Source organism: Triturus cristatus, chromosome 10 (assembly GCF_964204655.1).
Source record: "Triturus cristatus chromosome 10, aTriCri1.1, whole genome shotgun sequence".
In the NCBI taxonomy this organism is placed as follows: domain Eukaryota; kingdom Metazoa; phylum Chordata; class Amphibia; order Caudata; family Salamandridae; genus Triturus; species Triturus cristatus.
In genome coordinates, this window is record NC_140593.1 from 18,240,651 (window position 1) to 18,252,834 (window position 12,184).

Genomic DNA, 12,184 nt, shown 5'->3' on the forward strand with positions numbered 1-12,184 from the left:
TGGCCCCCCTTTTATTAAAATGTGGACCTGGGGGATGTGGCCGTGGGACTTAATAGTACTCTGGTGGTGGAATAAGCACTCACCTACCCTTGCTTACCAATTGCCCTCTGGGGATGTGTTGCCTGAGGCCTCACAGAGGTTCAGGGAGGAGGCCATGCCCTCCTCTTCTCCATATTTTGCTTAACCCCCGGCCCACACTGGACCATATTTTTAAGAGTATTGTGGGAGCCCAAACTTTTTGGGCCCCGGATTTGCAAATCCTCCATGAATTTTCTGCAAATTTAAAAAATAAAACGTTTTTGGTCTCAAGCGAGATCCTTCTGGGACCCTACCAGCAGTTATAGAGGGTCAGAATATTTCTACCCTGTCCCCTTGTGTCTATATTTTAATCTTTTTCTATTTAAGGACTCAGGACTGAGTTCCGAGTCCTGAGATGGCTGGCACCACATCCTGTTTCATGTGGTGTCAGCCAATCAGATCTCAACTTAAGATCTGTCAGGTCCACTGATCCTCACTTGTGATATATATACAAAGCTTTTGATCCAAAATTACTCAAAAAATATTGAACATCACATAATGGACTTTTTTGGGCCCAAGATCTAGCTATCTGCCAAATATGGTGTTAATCCATTCAGATGTTGGGGATGTCACTGTGTCTAAAATTCAGTAAACTTAATGAGAAAAATGTGTTTTGGGCCCACACGTTTTCTCAACCCCACTTGCCAAGTCACCCCAAAACTAGCCAATAAGTACCACTTTTTTGGAAAGTTTGTTGAAAATTTGTCAAATGGCACCAACCTTATTGGCAACACAAAAAATGCATATCCTATGTATTTGTGGCTAGATGTGCATTTACATAGATTGAGCATGTTTTTGTTTGCTGATAACTTTGGCCCTATTTGATAAATCTTCAAGACAATTTGCAAAAAACAGTTCATCCACCTCAGCTCCTTCCTGGAGAGTTGTGGCGTGATCCATCAAGCAGCGGCAGAGAAAAATGGTTGGTCACAAAGCATAATATCCCCATGCAAAAATTGCTAAACAGATTTACACAAAGTTCGATAGTAAGCTTGATCTTGGTAGACAGCTTTTTGTGATTTGGTGTACATCCATTCAGAATCTTTTTAGAAATTACGGGTCAATAGTAATTATATATTTGGACTGTTAGGCTCACAAGAGTCCTGAGGAGGTCCAGCAGAAGGGCAAATTTAAAAATGGAAGCCTGTGATGGTTCGAGAGACCCATTTTGCCCATGAGCGTTTACACTCTTGTGGTAGACTCTCTCAAGAGCAAGCGCTCTGATTGACTGGCTGTTGGAAAGTTAGAAATGAAATGACGGTCATTACTGTTTACTGTGAAAAATACAAGGTGTTGTGGAAATTAAATAAAATATCTATATAAGGGGACATCCATCCACCGGCCTGCTAATAGCTGACCTGCGGACCCCCCTTCAGCACCTTGAGACCCTCACAGGTGAGTAGCACGCTTACAATTCCCCTGATTGATTGATTGACTTGCAGGAGCACTATGGCACTCGAGCTTCAGGATGGCTTTCCCCTTTCAGGGGGAGCCTCCTAAGCAGCCCCTCCACCCCAGTAAGAGCACCCCAATGGTAGCCCTAAGAAACAGGGTGAGTGGTAAGTGGAAGGTGGGGCAGGTTGTGAAAGCGTCCTCAGGTCCCCCTGCCAAGGTGCAGCCTCCTCAGAAAAACCCTGGTGGGTGAGGGGGGCTGACGTTCTTGCATGTTCCAGGGGCTTTGGTTTCTGTCCTGCTGTCAACACAATGCGAAAGTGCATGAACCCTTTCTACATAAGTGAGGAAGTGGTGTGTGCATGCAATATTATGCACCAAAGTTGGTGCTGTCACAAAACCCGCCAACCAGACACAGTAGGTTTATGCGTGTACCCATTTGTCCTCATGGTAGTGTTCCCTCCAGCACCCCCAACCTGCCAATGCAGGTGTATGCATGCACTATTGTGCTTCCATGGGGGTGCTTATGCATGTACCATTATGCACCAATAGTAACACTGCTTTATGTACCACTAACCTGCCTCTGCAGGTAAGTGAATGCACCCTTATCCACCTATGGCGGTGTTGTTTCATGCACCCCCACTCTGCCATCTCAGGTATGCGTGCCCAATGCTGGGTCGACAAAACACATCAGCAACTTGTGGGAGGTGAGAAGATTCATCAGTTGCGGGACCTGAGGTGGCTTGCTTCATTGACTGTGCTGTATTTCTCTTGCACAGCACTCCAACTGCACACTCAACGCATGTGGTGTCTGCTTCACAGGTTTTGACTCCCGAAGGTGAGGCTGTACCCGTAGTGTGCCTCAGACTACTTCCTAAGGCCCTATTGAACTTGCGCTGTTTGTGTGGACCAGAGTAATTTTATTGCAATCATATCATCGTATCATCACGCACCGAGTATTGTGCCTAATTCCAGGGAGGTGCAGCACTTGCAACTCATTGTGTGTGATCAGAGCTACTTTGTGCAATCATATCATCATCTACCATGTGCTGTGCCTCATTCCAGAGAGGTACGACAATTGCAACTCATCATCAAGTGAAAGGGTCTGGTGCTACTTGCAACACCGTGCACCAGACTTGTCACTCAGTGGGGCTGGTCGCACTTGAATCTACGTGTGTCTGACAGGGGCGCTTCTCCTCATAAGAGGCTTCCCCTCTTCTTCCCCCATTCCACGGTCATCCCTGCTTCGCCATCAAGAATACCAATTCAGCCACACCCCTGCAGCCACCAGCCACTATGTGTGGCCAGGTAACTATCTTCCGGGCTGGGCCTCAGGAGGGAGACCGACTTGCTGGATAGAGAGAAATCCAGGGAACGATCGGAAGCAGGCGAGCAAATGCCTGATATCTCCCTTTTTGTGCTTCACAGATGTGGGTTGGTGGCGGAAGGCTCCTGTCTCTAGTGAAAATTCTCATGTCTTCCTTTGTTCAAAATTGCAAAAAAGCATTTTTATGAACTTAATTCGAAATGCATGATCTTGCGAGTGGATTGAGAGAGCTGGACAGCCATCTTCTAGTGCATGCAGGGGTTTGGCAGTGTGTTTGGCTACTGCAATACTCTCACGAGAGCCCTAAGTTTGAAAAAAAATAAAAATTAATACAATATAATACTATACTGATTTTATTATTAAACATTAGCATTCAATAATAACTGACCAGTTAAAAAAAAACTCAGATTAGAAGAACATTTATAATACAGCGATCCTGCAAGCCACTTGCGAGAGTGACCACACACCTTAAAAATTGATGTGCATACTGTAAACACATAGGGGTTTATTTTTGAGAGCCTTGCATCACTTTTGCAACATGTAAAGTGATAGATGCATGACGCAGGGCTGTGAATCAGACTTATGAAGTCACACATATCCGCTTTGTGTGCCTTTGAGTTGCATCATAAATCTTGTGTAAGGCGATGCAGCACACATCTCTGTGCCACCTTACTCTCTGCCCTGGAGGTGTTCCATGGGTGTTCCAGTGGGTGTTTCCATGCACCATCAATGGATTTTGATGCAGCCCCAGATTTGCAGAATCATGTATACCTGGGGAAGCGCCAAATCCTTACACCTCCCGAGGTGAGATGTAACAAGGAGAAATATCTTTATGTCTCCTATTTTTTTCCTCTGTCTATGTGTGCTGAATTCTGCTGCACACGTAGCTAGGGGGAAATGGCTCTCAGGATTGTTTCCATGCAGGAAGTGCCCCCTTTATGCACAAAACAATCCTGCATCTAACTGAAGCACTCTTGCACCATAGTGTAAGGGGGCCTGAGTTTGGTGCTAGCCTGCCAAAATGGCATTGGCACAGAGAGAAAGGACAGGAATGCATCGTATTGCATAAATACGATGCATTCCTGCCCTTTCACTGTGGCATAGGGCAGCACAACAATTTGACTTGCTGCACTACCGTACACCAAAATCCCATAAATGAGGGCCGTAGTTTACAGAAAAGGAAATCTCAGTGATTTTTTGAAATATTGATACTAGGTTTACGTAAAGAGACATACTAAGGCTTTGAAAATCTGTAAATATTTATTTATTATGTAAATTTACCAAAACTAAGAAGTTGAACATTCACATCTCAAACATTGCTGGAATTCTTAGCGTCTATGCATTTTGAAATATATGTATATTTTTTTAAAACTCAGGTTAGCGTAGTGTCATAGTTAGGTGTAATAAAAATATGAAGGTTATATTCACAAGAACGTGTGATAACTACCTCAAGAGTAGCTTAACGCAACTCTCAACATTGCAGCCTATCGCAGGGAAATTACGCCGTGCCAAGCAAGTATCCGCAACGCGGCGGTAGCATGCGATAGTTACCAGACAACGAGTCAAATGGCAATGCAAAAATCAACGTCGCGCCACAAAAATGGGAAACGCGAACGCATAAAATCATGTGATAAGGCCAATCGCAGTACAAAAAGTCGCGAAAACCAGCCACCGGCCTGCAAATCCCATGCGTCTGGCAGGAAAATGCACCATAAAAACCACAGAAATAACACACCAGAAACAAGCCAAAGCACATAGCAACATGGATGCGCCCTGACCCAGCGCAGAGGCCAACGCAAACCCCACAACCCCCACAGACCACCAGCAAGGAACAATGTGGTCAGGGAAAAGGGAGAGGAAAATGGGGTGCAGACCGCAGGACAACAAGATCAGTATCACGGAGGTGACAGAACACTACCAGCAACTGACCCTCAAGCAGAATATCTTGAATGCAGACAGTGTGTTGAGGAGGCCAATGGAGGAGACCAAGAGGTGCTGGCATGATGTGGAAATCCAAAACAGGCACAAACCCACTGCCAACAGGAAGGCAGCACAGGAGACAGGAGGTGGGAGTCCTGCACCACAGGAGGAGCTGGAGGAAATGGAGGCCAGTCATCAGTGTGGAGACAGTGCAAGGATTTGGGAGTCCGGACACAGCTCGATAGGACCTGATACAACAACAACAGGTTGATGATCTAAAAGGGAATGGGGGACTGGGGGAGATGGGCACAATGGCACACATGTGCAACGATGTATAGCACTCTGCACAACCACAAATACCCAGAGACCTGTCCCCATCCCCGTGGCACACTGCAGCACACACACATAGCAATCACAGCACATCCCATTACAATGTAGCACAAAGTGCAACACCAACACTGCAGAACAGGGGACACAACTGGGTCCGCCCATGCACAGAACCAGGCCAATCACATTGGACAGAGCAGGGAACTGTGAGATGCATATGTACAGGTACAACCTCACATCAGTCATGTAGTCCAAATGTCCACTGTCACAACTAGGCCTGGGCGGCAAATTCCGTTCCGCTCGCGGAATTTGCGTAATTTGCGAAATTTCGCGTTCCGCGGAGAACGCGAAATTGCTCAAAAGAGTGTTTTCCGCAATTTCGCGAAATTTTTGCTTGTTCGCGTTCTCAAAATGCATGTTCGCGAGATATTTCTCCTCGAGCACGCAAACAGCAATTGCGAACAGGAAAAAAGCATCGCGAACAAGCAATTCCGCGTGTTCGCGGAATTTCTACGTGTTCGCGGAGATTTTTTACCGTTTCGCGGAGATTTGCGTAACGCAATTACGCAAATTCCGCCCACCCCTAGTCACAACTCAAATTGCCAGCACCGCCCAGTCATGATGTACATTGTCACACAGTCTGCATGTCCACAAGAACAATGTGCCAACATAAATGTCAGGAGATGAGATATCACGCACACCAATTGTTTATCAAAGTATCGTTGGATCTTTAACAGGTAATGGCGTGCTGCTAGAGGAGCGACCCCTGAACCAAGGTCGGTAGATAATGTTAGTTGCACTGCCCCATCCGGGGTGGTGTCCCTCTATGCGCACAGCGCTATGGGGTAACGAAGTTACCAGTCTTCTCAAACGGAAATTGAATCAAAAGTTCATTTATTCATGATGAAAAATATGTTTACCATATTATAGACTTCATATGTTGAATCACAACGGTACCAACGGATATCCTCTATGCATTTCAGGTGAAAACCCTTCGTCAGGAGGAATCCTATAACAAAAATAGGAGATCATGTGGCTTGCCCCCTTAGAAAATTATATGATTTAACAAACCATGCAAATGAGTGTGTGACATATCCCATCCAAGATATCAAAAATTGAAAGAGTAATCGGAGTATGGAAACACGCAATTGTAAGGAGTCACCCAAAGGTGTATCCTAAAAGGTAACAGTGCTAAAGTTCGCTAGTGTAGATAATACGGCGAGGTGAAGCGTAGTGATGGTAACTTGAAAAATAGTGCACAAGTGAAATTTGATAGTAAAAAACACCGCGTGTGAAATTATGTGTAAATGATGCTAAAGTCAGTTCAACGCATAAAAAGAGTGCTCGGGCGCTGTGAACGTAATACGGAATGGAACGGGATCAAACACTAGTGCACGAGTGAAATTTAATAGTAAAAAACAACGCGTGTGAAATTATACGTATGTGATGCTAAAGTGGGTTCAACGCATAAAAAGAGTGCTCGGGCGCTGTAATCATAATAGTGAATGGAACAAGATCAAATACCAAAGATAGAGAGGAAAGTTACCTCGGTTCGTTGGTTAAATGGGCATAGCGAAAATGTGCCGATCCGGAAGGCCGTTAGTTATGAGGGTCGCCATGTTAAATAGGGAAGTAAATGGTTAACAGGAAAAGAGGACTCAAAGTGCAGCGGCCATCTTTGAGAAGCGGAATGTGTTAGTTGTTGTGATAGTGCCTAATAACGAGTGTAAACGAATATGTTGCAGGTGAAAAACGAATCAGAGGAAAAACGAGTGTGTTAACTGATAGCGGAAGATTAGTAAGGTGACTGTGTTTAAATGCAGCTTGAAGGTGTCAAATGTCAAATGTTGGATGGAAGGAATGTCAAGAACAATAAAGTTGGAAAAAAAAGTTGGGAAATAAAAGTTGAAGAAAAGGTTAAAAGCAACTATGATCCAAGAATCTTGAGTAAGAGATAGAATCACAAAAAGGAATAAGTTGAAAAAACAAGTAATGTTGGAAAAAATAGAAAAGAGGAATGTATAAACTTTCACGTAGGCATCAATGCATCTGAATGACCGCCTTGAACTCAGTTGCTTCATTTGACTTTGCATTGATGCCTACGTGAAAGTTTATACATTAATGTTTACATTTAATTCTATAATACTTTGACTCTTTTCTATTTTTTCCAACATTACTTGTTTTTTCAACTTATTCCTTTTTGTGATTCTATCTCTTACTCAAGATTCTTGGATCATAGTTGCTTTTAACCTTTTCTTCAACTTTTATTTCCCAACTTTTTTTTTTCCAACTTTATTGTTCTTGACATTCCTTCCATCCAACATTTGACATTTGACACCTTCAAGCTGCATTTAAACACAGTCACCTTACTAATCTTCCGCTATCAGTTAACACACTTGTTTTTCCTCTGATTCGTTTTTCACCTGCTACATATTCGTTTACACTCGTTATTAGACACTATCACAACAACTAACACATTCCGCTTCTCAAAGATGGCCGCTGCACTTTGAGTCCTCTTTTCCTGTTAACCATTTACTTCCCTATTTAACATGGCGACCCTCATAACTAATGGCCTTCCGGATCGGCACATTTTCGCTATGCCCATTTAACCAACGAACCGAGGTAACTTTCCTCTCTAACTTTGGTGTTTGATCTTGTTCCATTCACTATTATGATTACAGCGCCCGAGCACTCTTTTTATGCGTTGAACCCACTTTAGCATCACATACGTATAATTTCACACGCGTTGTTTTTTACTATTAAATTTCACTCGTGCACTAGTGTTTGATCCCGTTCCATTCCGTCTTACGTTCACAGCGCCCGAGCACTCTTTTTATGCGTTGAACCGACTTTAGCATTATATACACATAATTTCACACGCGGTGTTTTTTACTATCAAATTTCACTCGTGCACTATTTTTCAAGTTACCATCACTACGCTTCACCTCGCCGTATTATCTACACTAGCGAACTTTAGCACTGTTACCTTTTAGGATACACCTTTGGGTGACTCCTTACAATTGCGTGTTTCCATACTCCGATTACTCTTTCAATTTTTGATATCTTGGATGGGATATGTCACACACTCATTTGCATGGTTTGTTAAATCATATAATTTTCTAAGGGGGCAAGCCACATGATCTCCTATTTTTGTTATAGGATTCCTCCTGACGAAGGGTTTTCACCCGAAATGCATAGAGGATATCCGATGGTACCGTTGTGATCCAACATAAATGTCAACATAATGTCAACATGCACCTCCCCTTCACATTGCAGAGGGACAAACAACACCTCCAGCAGGTCACACTAGACAACCCATCAGTGATGCCAGAGACGACCACCACACCTTCGACACCGACGCCCTTCAACAGCCCATGGACATTCCATGCAACCCACCACCAGGACCAGGGCAGACAAGCCACTTAGAGGAGAACACAACCCCTGCAACAGACCAGACAGCATGAAGCATTGGCAAGCTCGGCTGGCACAAAACACTTCACCAACCCACACATGGCACACCAATGCCAAGTGTCAGAACGCCAAAAGGAGGTGGCCCAACAGGTGCGGGTGTGGTTCGAACCCATGGAAGGCGTAACAGAACACATACAGGGGTGTCCATTACCCTTTACCCATTACCCTTCAGGGACCATTTACACCACACAAAGGAGACCAACACCTCCATAGAGACACATGCAGATGCACATTCCCAGTACAGAACCACACTCAGGGACATGCACGTATCAGTCACACAACCATGTTGGCTCGGTGTACGACGGCAAAGTCCACTTCCCTTATAAATTGAGTGGTTGATGACAAAGCTACATGTCCAAGCTCCAACCCGCTGCCTGCAGTGACATGTCTGCGTCTGCTGTACACAGCACAATGTAATGTCGTAGGGCCCAGGGCCCTCATGCATACAACAATACCACAGGGACACGTGCAGATATTATGATGAACTGGCTATGGGCACGTGCGCCCAGCCCCTTTATTGGCAGGGCCACAAATACAGTGACGCCTGTGCTGGATGTGTGTGGGGAGGTTGCAAGCCAGCACTCAGGGAGTTGTTGGTGCTGGCAACAAGTACAACAGTTAACACAATGAAAACGGAAACAGACAACACCAGCATTACAGGGACAACTGCGGAGCATTATGGAGGTAGCCTGAGCAAGTCCAGAGGGCACACAATGAGCAAACAGAAGTGTCCATGAGTTGCAGTGCACTGAGTCTGGGGCACCAGAGCTGAGCACGCTCATGTGAAGAGTAAGTCTAGGATTCTTTCCCTTCAGGACCAACATGATGCAGCTGCAGTGGGGGGGTGTCACACCTGCATCATCTTCCTCATCGACGTCCCAGGTCTCCCAGACCGCCAGAGGTGACATTGCTGTGTGAACCCACCACAGTAGATAACCAAGACAGTGGTGGATGATGATGTGTGGTGCACTGAGTCAGTGGCACCTGGAGTACTGAGCAGGGGTCATGCAGAAGATGGCATCCATGACATGTGAAGGCAACCATTTTGACACAGGCATTTTGCGGTTGGAGTCGGTCCTGGTGGTGGTGGTGTGTGCCTCCTGCGGTGATGCGACAATCCAGGCCGGTCAGGACTCAATTTGATGAGTGAGCCCTGGCGGGCCGCAGTTGAGATGGGAGGCTGTGGAGAGTGCAGGGCCACAGACACATGGCGTTGATGACCCCAAGGCCATTGCTTCAGAGGCCATTCAATATCTCAAAAGAAGTGGTCCCGGACATGACCAGCCCTGGATGCACTGCGGCCGGCACAGGCCCCCCACCACAGGACGGTGAGTTGCGGTGCAGTCAGAAGGGCCATGCGACCTGAGCGGGTCCTCATCAGTGTCCGAGGTGTATGTTGCAAAGGGTTGCAGGGGACAGTGGAAGATGTCCTCCAGGGCTTGATGCACAGGGTGGAAGCTGTCCAGATGCAGCAAATGGAGGGGTGGAATGCCACGGCCTTGTTTTCACCACAATGTCAGTATCACCTCCATGATGGCGACAACAACCCTAAGTCCATGGACTCAGTCGCCACCAAAGTCCAACTAAAAAGTGTCCATGGGTCTCGGGGAATAGACATACTGGCACCGGGGCTGAAAGGGGATGCAGTCTGCGATGTGGCCTGTACAATGACATCAAGTCTGCCATAAATAAATCAAGGCTGAATTAGAAAGTGCTTGTGACCTATTCGTCCGCAGTTGTCAGCAACTCAAACTCTCAAGGGAACCAATCTGTGGAGGCTACAATCTCTCCCTAATTCCAAAAGCACGGAAGTTGGTCTGCCTTGGTTAGGAGGCAGCATCTCAAGATGGTGGCGCAGCGCTAGGTTAGAGCTGCAGCTTTCCGGTGATTTGCGCGTGACTCGAGAGCACAGCTGAGGCTCGCCCTGGCTCTGAATGCCGCGCACTTCACCAAGTTCGTTGATGGAATCGGAAGATTTACCGCTGCGATCGCGTTAATTTTGAGTGCAGCAAGGCGTTTGAAATCCTGTTGTTCCATCGGTAGTTTAGTTATAATCTACCCGTCGGTGTCCTGAAGAAAAGACCTGAAGAAAGTCATCACAAAGTCAACTTACCGACATCCGTTAATTCATCTCTTCAAGTCTCCTACCAAATCCAGTCACGCAAGTACCTTAAGGGAAAAAAGAAGAAACAAGATGTTTAAAGTTAAAGACTTGACAATTTAATGATACATAGAAGCATGTACTCAGAATTTGTGAATAGATTCAAAAGAACCTAGAGTCAATACTTACTCCAAAGGTTTTGCTTTCCCCCCTTATATTTGCTGATCTCCTTTTTGTCAGCCTTAGGATTCTGAGCACTTTACTACTGCTAAAGTGAATGTGCTTAATCCTTAAAACATGGTAACATTGGCTCAGCTCTAATCAGCATATTTAAATTACCTGGAAGCCCTAAGTAAATTGATAGTACATGTGGCCAGGCCCTGCAGCACTGATTGTGCCACCCTCTTAAGTAGTCTCTTAAACATGTCTCAGGTCTTCCATGGCAGTTGGTGTGTGAGCAGTTTCCACCTGACATTTCCACCTTGAAAAATAAGTCAATGAGTCAATCAGGGGGTTCTGAGTGTGCTACTCACCCATGAGGGTCTCAAGGAGCTAGGGGGAGGGGGCAGGGCAGCACCAGTCAGTCAAAGAGCCAGGTCTTGAGGGTCGTCCTGAAGATGTGCAGGGTGAGGGCGAGTCTGATGACTATCGGGAGATCATTCCAGGTCTTGGCCGTGATGTAGGAGAATTATCTTCCCCCCATTCTTGCTCTGTAGATGCGTGGGGTTTCGGCGAGGGTGAGGTTTGTGGATCGGAGGTTCCTCTTGGGTGCGTGGAAGGAGATTCTATTGTTGAGATATTGCAGTCTGATGTTATGTAGGCATTTGTAGGCATGGGTGAGTATCTTCAATGTTACTCTCTTCTTAACAGGGAGCCAGTAGATGTTATGCAGTTGTTGGGAGATGTGATTGTGTCGAGGGATGCCGAGGATGAGACTGGCTGCGGTATTCTGTTTGGTCTGGAGTTTGTGGAGCAGGGAATTGTTGATCCCGGCATAGAGGGCATTTCTGTAGTCCAGTGTACTGGTTATGAGTGTGTGGGTGATGGTCTTTCTTGATTCTGGGGATCCACTTGAAGATCTTACAAAGGATTTAGAGGGTGTTGAAGCAGGTGGAGGCAAAGGCGTTGACCTGTCGGGTCATGAAGAGGGAGGAGTCGAGTACGATGCCAAGGTTTTGGGCATGGTCTATGGAAGTGGGGTGGCTACCGAGGGTGGAGGGCCACAAAGTATTGTCCCATGCAAAGGGGGAGGGTCCGAAGATGAGGACCTCTGTGTTCTCTGAGTTTAGCTTCAGGGAGATGCTGCTCATCCAGGATGCGATGTCCTTCATTGCTACCTGGAAGTTGAGTCTGGTGGTGAGGGAGTCCTTGGTGGGGAGAGAAGATGAGCTGCGTGTCATCGGGATAGGATACTATGCTGAGTTCATGTTGTCTGACAATGGCGGTGGGGGGGCCATGTAGATGTTGAAGAGCATAGGGCTGAGCGACAATCCTTGGGGTACTCGCAGTTGATCTCTGTAGCTTCAGAGTGGAAGGGTCAGAGTCTGATTCTTTGGGTTCTGCTGCTG